This window comes from Myxine glutinosa, chromosome 2 (assembly GCF_964187855.1).
Source record: "Myxine glutinosa chromosome 2, kmMyxGlut1.1, whole genome shotgun sequence".
NCBI lineage: Eukaryota > Metazoa > Chordata > Myxini > Myxiniformes > Myxinidae > Myxine > Myxine glutinosa.
The window spans coordinates 203,833,354-203,841,210 of NC_136262.1; the positions used below are offsets into that span (position 1 = coordinate 203,833,354).

At 43.9% G+C, this 7,857-nt stretch overlaps 1 long non-coding RNA gene across 1 annotated transcript; it reads right to left on the bottom strand.

The window, feature by feature from the left end:
* Window positions 1-299: 299 nt before the first annotated feature.
* On the bottom strand, window positions 300-7,519 carry LOC137422493 (uncharacterized). The gene is made up of 3 exons (XR_013622599.1): window positions 7,441-7,519; window positions 908-1,068; window positions 300-647 (listed from the first exon to the last, which is right to left on the bottom strand). It is a non-coding gene; the product is annotated as an uncharacterized LOC137422493 (long non-coding RNA).
* Window positions 7,520-7,857: the final 338 nt, after the last annotated feature.

The following is a 7,857-nucleotide window of genomic DNA, read 5'->3' on the forward strand; positions in this document are numbered from 1 at the left end:
TTAACTGTTGACATTTTTGTTTCATATTTATCACAGAACTATAATGTGCAGTTTATTTGCATTGGAATCATTTCTGTTAGTTTGTTTTGACTTTTACCAACTGATGCAACAATCCGTTTTGAACATTGAGAAGAACAAGCGTTTTTATTTTATGAACACAGTGACTTTAAGTGATCGTTGTTTGTTTTAATTCATGCTGTCTTTCCAGACATTCAGTTGACAGGAGTGACAACTCGATGCATAACATATGACAGGTGTCAAAAAAGGTTACAACGAGATGTTACCGCACTCGGAAGGATTAAGATTTTCTACTACTACTACTACTACTACTACTACTACTACTACTACTACTACTACTCAAACAACCTCAATTATTTCCACCTAACTCCGATCTTCTTTGGAGTTGGCCTGGGAACGATGGTTGCCCAAGTCTTTCACGAACTGGCTGGCCAGGCCTGACGTTCGACTGAAGGTGTTTTGGGGATTTGTAATTTGTTCAGGGTGTCGGCAACGACTCGCCTAGTCTTTGCGAGACACCGAGTGAATTTGAATGTCGACCAACGACCAGTGCTGGCAGACATGGTCCTCTGGCTTCATGGCCATCCTGACGTCCTTCCGATGCATGGCTCAACCAGTGATGTCTTGCCCTACATGTGAAACACCAGGGTGGCCATATCAGCACAATAAACATAAATTTGGAACATTTTGTGAAAATTGTGGATCTTTATTTCCAGGCAAGTATTTATTACAAATCGAGAAATTACCACGATTACTACTACTACTACTACTACTACTACTACAAAATAGATCGAAGGGAAATCTGCGAAATGGGGTGATACGGTTTTAAATCTCCAGTGGATAAAACGTTTTTCGAAGTTCGCCAGGGAGTTGGTCCATTTAGACCCACCAGTAGTTGCACGGTTGGCTTCATCAGCAGGATGGTTTAACATGAAGCTCATAATGGACACCATAAATGCAATACTCCGTGCAATCTTCGCAGCTTCCCTCCATCAACTGTCCATGTGGACGTCGCCGTCGAAGAATCTGTCTGTGATGGCTGGGTTCCCCCTTTTTGAAGATCAAAAGAACACCACAAAGAAATTATCGTAGCACCCCGTACATAAATTGACGTTATTCTGTAGGTTATTAAAAATGTATGACATCACAGCCAGAGTCCTGGAGAAGCCAGCTAAACAGACATGTCATCACCACGCACGCACCATCAACCTTTCCCTGATATTTATTAAGTGGCTCGAACTCTCGGTTTGCTTGAAAATCGTTCCGAAGATTACTTTCACCCTTTTAAGCAGTACCGAGAGAAGAGATGTCAATGCATCTCTTACTACTACTACTTTACTGACACAATCTGTCAATTTCACAACCAGGATCTCAGTCAACGGAGCATCTTCTCTTCTAGACTTGGTTATGACAAACTTCCCTGCAAATGTCTGCTGCTCTTCTTCTGCTCCAATCGGTTCTTCTGATCATGTGCTTGTTAAAGTGGACATCTCTCTGGCCATTCTCAGAGAGCCTCCTCAGCATCGACGAGTCTGACATTTCACTCAGGCTGACTGGCATGGTCTTCAAGCAGCCATCAATCATCTGGACTGGTCTCCCATCTCCACTGCCTCTGACATCAACTCTTCCTGGGAATTCTTCCAAAGCAAACTGCTCTCTCTCTCTAATGCACAGATTTATCCCATCTCGTCTTCAGTTGTCTTACCCTTCCTCCCGTCCATGGTACAATGAATGTTGTGGTGAGGCAGTTGCCCTGAAACAACTTGCCCTTGCCTCTTGGAAGGTTAATCCAACTGAAGTCAATCTCAGTTCCTTTCACAAAGCTCGGAACCAGTGTATGTCTACCCGCAGTCGTGCCAGGAAGCACTATCTCTCCATACTCAGGATTTAACTCCCAAACCTGTCTCCCTCCTCCTAATACTGGTGGCGTCTGGTCAAATCTGTTTCTGGTGTTTGTTCCGCCTCCCTTACCTCAAACGGCTACACAGCATACACCGCACGTGACAAAGCCGAATGCCTCAACTCTGTGTTGCCTCAAAATCTTGTGTCCCAAACCCATCTCTCTCTGTACCCACCTTACCCAGTCGAACCCAGCTGCTCCTGGACTCTGTGTCCTTTTCTCCTGACAAGGTGGAGAAGTTTTTGTCAAACCTCGACTCTGATTCTGCAACTGGACCGGACGGCATCAGCCCACGGGTCCGAAAATACTGCTCTGCCATTCTTTCCCACCCTCTCTCTGTTCTCTTCACCCTCTCTTTTGCTCAAGGTCATCTGCCATCAGCTTGGAAATCAGCCAACATCGCCACTTTACACAAGAAAGGTGCAAAAACAGATCCTGGAGAAGCCAGCTCTCTCTTTAAGAAGTTCTACAGACCAATCAGCCTGCTCCCAATAATCAGCAAGGTCATGGAATCGATCTGGAAGGCCAAATGGTTAGGTCGAATGCTGTTCGACCTAAAAGTCGAATCCCGTTCAGCTGTTGAATTAACACCAGGTGGGGTTGACTTAGCCTGTCATCCTTCCGAGGTTGGCGAAATGAGTACCAGGGTACTGGGTCCTCTCCCAGGGAGGCTGGTGGCAGGATTTGCACTCTGGCCACTGTAAAAACACCTCATTGGTGTGTGTCAGGATGGTGGTGAGGAGTAGTCCAAGGACGCAGCGACGTGCTGATCCAGCGTACGCTCCAATATATATATATAAATATATAAATGTATATATATAAATATACATTGTATGATAAACACCTTCATCAACCATCGCTTCTGACATCAAATCCTTCCTCTTCTCCAATGGCTTGATCTCGGATCATCAATTTGGATTCAGACAGGGTCATTCTACTATGGACATGCTGCTTCTGCTGTCTCAACAATGGATGGAGGTCCTCAATGACAAACAGGAAATCAGAGCTGTCTCCCTTGATATATCTCGTGCTTTCGATATGGTCTGGCACCCTGCCCTGCTCACCAAACTCTCCTCGTATGGTATCCTTGGAAACCTCCACGCATGGCTTGCAGACTTCCTTTCTGGTCGTAGTCAACGTGTGGCCCTGAATATAATTCTCTCTTCTCCCCTTCCTGTTCAGGCTGAAGTTCCTCAAGGCAGTGTTCTCGTCCCTGTGCTTTTTCTGGTCTTCATTAATGATCTCTCCAACTCTCTGGAAAATCCTCTCCATCTATTTGCTGATGACTCCACTCTCTGCCGCTCCATATCCCAACCCTCAGATCGACAGCAGCCTCTTCCCTATCTGCAGACCTGGACAATATCACAAACTGGTCAAACAAGTGGAACATGTCTTTCAATCCTGACAAATCTCACACTCTCACTAAGTCTCTCCGAAAAGACCGTCTGGGCAACCCTCCCATCTACTTTCTGAACAATCCTCTTGAAGAAGTTCTGTCACTAAAGCTTTGGGGTCTCACTATCTGCCATGACTTTTACTGGGAAACCACATTCCCAAACTGGCCTCCAAAGCCAGTCGCCGACTGGGCATCCTCCGTCGTGCAAAGTCCTTTCTGGGCACTTCTGAGCTCCTCGCCACATACAAAGTTTTCATCCGCAGCTCAATGGAATATTGCTATGTCCCCTGGGCTGGTCCTGCATCACACCTAGCTCGGGTTCCTGCGGTTGAAACCAAAGCATTCAGAATCATTGGCATCTCCCACGATGAACCTGATTCTGAGGGCCTTTCTCTCCCACTCACCGCAGGCAGGTAGGTGGACTTTCTGTCTTCTACTCACTCCTCTCTGGCCGAGCTCCCCTTGTTCTGTCTGTGCTTTGTCCCCCAAATATAACTGCAGGATGCACAAGATCTGCCAGCAACCCTCGTCTGGTGAAACTGCCAAAATCAAGACTCTCTGCCCACCTTCACTCCTCCATTCCTCTTTTCTTCCACCTCTGGAACAAACTCCCACACTCTCTTCAATCCCTCTCGTCCCTCCAGGTCTCCAAACAGCTTTTCACCACCTTTCTCTTATCTTCCCCCATCCAAAACCTTGATTTTTTCTACCCCCGTTAAAACACGCAAAATATGCCTCTATAAATCCCCAACTTCTTTCCTGAAATTCCTAGAAGTGTTCATTTGCTTTATATCATGTACCCCTCGCTCCTCCCCCAAATCTCCCCCTTCCACAGATCTACCAATGCCCCTGTTCTCTTCTGTTGTTGTGCTTGTGTGCTTCCCTCTCTCCCCCTCTTGTCTCCCTCTCCCTTCATTGCATGTTTTATGTGTCTGTGCATGTTTTCATGTTCAATGTGTTAGCTCTGACACGAGCCTCGATTCTGTATTTTTTTAAAAATGCAAGATGTCTATCGATACCATTTGTGACTTGATTTTCATTAAAAAAAAAAGTGTTTCTTTAAAAGCACACCAAAATTAGTGGTTCGGAGTAATACGCATTGACGTCACTCGACATACAGTCACGTGAAAAAGTAAGTACACCCCATGTAAAGTTTAGACTTTTTCAACATATTTCAACATACAGCTATTTGATCTTCATTTCACCAATATTGATAGATAAAGGTGATGTAATATCACAAATATCATGAAACATTTACATTTTGTAGTCCATTGTATAATTTAAATAAACATAAATGCAAATTTCGCATGTGGAAAAAGTAAGTACACCCTTGGCTCTAATAGGTGGTGTTGCCCTCTTTGGCAGAAACAACCTCAAGTAGGCGTTTCTTATAACTGTCTACCAGTCTCTGACATCGACTGGGAAAATTTTTTGCCCACTCTTCCATGCAGAATTCTTTCAGCTGTGCGATGTTTGACGGGTTTCTTGCATGCACAGCTTGTTTCAAATCCCCCCACAACATCTCGATGGGATTTAGATCCGGGCGTTGACTTGGCCATTCCAGAACCCTCCATTTCTTTCTTTTCAGCCATTCCTTGGTGGATTTACTGGTATGTTTAGGGTCATTGTCATGTTGCAAGGTCCACCTTCGGTTGAGCTTCAACTTTCCGACAGATGGCCTGGCCTCACATTATCCTCAAGCACCCTCTGGTACAATGAAGAATTCATAGTGGATTATATGATGGTGAGCTGCCCAGGCCCTGATGCAGCAAAGCTGCCCCAAACCATAATATTTCCACCACCATGCTTTACAGTTGGTATCAGGTTCTTGTGGTCAAATGCTGTCTTTGGTTTTCGCCAAACATGTCTTCTGGTACTGTGGCCAAATAGCTCGACCTTTGACTCATCTGTCCAGAGCACATTGTTCCAGAAGTGCTGGTCTTTGCCTTGGTGTTCATTGGCAAACTTTAGTCTTGCCCTGATGTTCTTTCTGGACAGCAAAGGTTTCCTCCTGGCACACCTCCCATGTAGATCAAATTTGTGCAGCCTTTTTCTAATGGTAGACTCGTGCACTTTGACATCAACAGTGGCAAGAGCTACCTCTAGGTCCCGTGACGACATTCTGGGGTTCTTAGAGACTTCTTTCAGCATCTTGCGGTCTGCTCTCGGGCTGAACTTGCTGGGGCGGCCTGGCCTGAACAAGTTGGCAGTTGTTTGGAATCTTCTCCACTTGTAGATGATCTTCCAGACAGTCGAATGATTGATTTCAAATTGTTTGGAGATCTTTTTAAATCCCTTCCCAGACTCGTAGGCATCTATAACCTTCTTTCTGAAGGCCTCAGAGAGCTCTTTTGATCTAGGCATGGTGACGCCGCACACATCAACAACAAAGAGCAAACCAAACAATGTCTGAGGTTTAAATAAGACAGGTTCCTCCAAGATCCTGTCTAACGATGTTCCAATCATTTGCACCTGAGCTGGTGCACCTTATTCTAATTTTAGGTATTTGAAGTAGTGATAAATGTAGGGGTGTACTTACTTTTTCCACATGTGAAATTTGCATTTATGTTTATTTAAATTATACAATGGACTACAAAATGTAAATGTTTCATGATATTTGTTATATTATATCACCTTTATCTATCAATATTGTTGAAATGAAGATCAAATAGCTATATGTTGAAATATGTTGAAAAAGTCAAAACTTTACATGGGGTGTACTTACTTTTTCACGTGACTGTATGTCAAAGTTGGCCTGTGTAAGAAAAAAAAAAGACGTAAATGTTAGGTAGGAATAAATGCAGTAAATATAAGGTTGAATTCCTGTCACTTTATTCATATTATAAAAGGAGCCGTGTCTGTCTGTTTGTTTGTTGTGTTATAACTTGAGAACAGAATGATGGATTTCAATAAACCCAACAACGGTGGATTCAGGGAACTCCCGGGAAGGTTTGTGATGCAAAATTAAAAAGATCGGTTTGTGTGTATGGGTACATGGGCACACGTGTCGAAACTGCAAATGCCAATTCACGATGCTGGTTATCCCCGCATGGAGGGCAGGATCTCAGAGGAGCGAATTCAAAATTAAAGGTTGACATAATGGCTTAGAGGTACGCACACACACGTCTAAGCAACCGAGCCTGGGTTCGATTCATAACCCAACTATCTACCATATAAAATACAATGTCAGTTTGTGTGTTTGTACAGATGTCTGTCCCCCTGCATAAGGGTAGTTTTTAAATGCCGATCTTTTATAAGGCCAATCTTTTAACACGAATGTGTGTTCACTATGGTCTATTTTTGAGGATAAACAAACTTGAAAAACATTTTCCATAAAAGAGTAATTATGTGTCTTCTATTGGAATTATAGACAGTGGCTTGCAAACCGAGCCTCAAGGACGGTGTGCAGAAGCGTTTTTTGTATAACAATAAATACAAGGTGCAGGGAGATGAAATTCGCTGCATGTGATGTGCAACATGCGCAGAGTAAAACGAGTGTTCATTTACGTTACGTCCATAGAATGTTTCATAAATAAAGAAGATATAAACACACCTGACACTAGGCTGAGGCTACAAACTTTGGCATGCTCACGAGGCTGCACTGTCGAATAAACTGTTCCAACGTGTCATTTTTGATGGACCTTTTACTAATAAACTATAATCCCGATGTTTCATAGGCCGGGTGATTCAACAATGTGTGTGCTGTCCCTTGGATGGATGCTAAACCGGGCATCCTCTTTGCCAAACATCTGTGGGTGGATGTCAAAGACCCCACAGTGTCCTTCGTGATGAGTGGGCTATCGCTGGCACCAAGACCAAATTCCAGATTCCTGCCCTAACAAGCAGAGGGCACAGCCACGCCCTCAGCCAATGATGTACGTGCTACCCAGCCCTAACCTGCCCTCCCCACAGCGTTGTGCTGCATATGAAGGAAGAAGTATTCTAAATCGTTTTATTCCCCCTTCTAGTTTCAGCACGGCCTGTAGTTGGTTTCCCTACACCATGTCGTGGCTTTCACACATCGTCGAGATTTTGAATGAGCAGGTGTGGAGTAAGAAAAACGTTCGCTTGTGTGAGTCAAATGCCACATGTGAACATTGTATGTAGCAGGAAACGGTGACCACACCGTCATTGCTTCTCCTTTAATCATGAATTCCCGCTTGTAATTTCGAAGTTTTGTTCCGGGATCAAACAATGTTCGCGAAAGATCTGCAACAAGGGGATAGAGAGGGAGGAGAGAGAGAGAGAGAGAGAGAGAGAGAGAGAGAGAGAGAGAGAGAGAGAGAGAGAGTGAGAGTTAGCTTAACCTAATGGCACTGACGGACAGGTGGAGAGTTTATAAAACGATATAAACATGTAACATAGTTAACATAATTAATGATTGGTGTATATCCTTGCATGTGCTAACCCTAACTCAATCATACACAGCGATCTAAGGCTCATGATGGAGCTTGTACATACAAGGTCAAACACCAATGTACTTTTACTTGAATTATCGACATAAAGAACTTTAAATGTAAGAAAAAGGACAAATCAGCAGAGG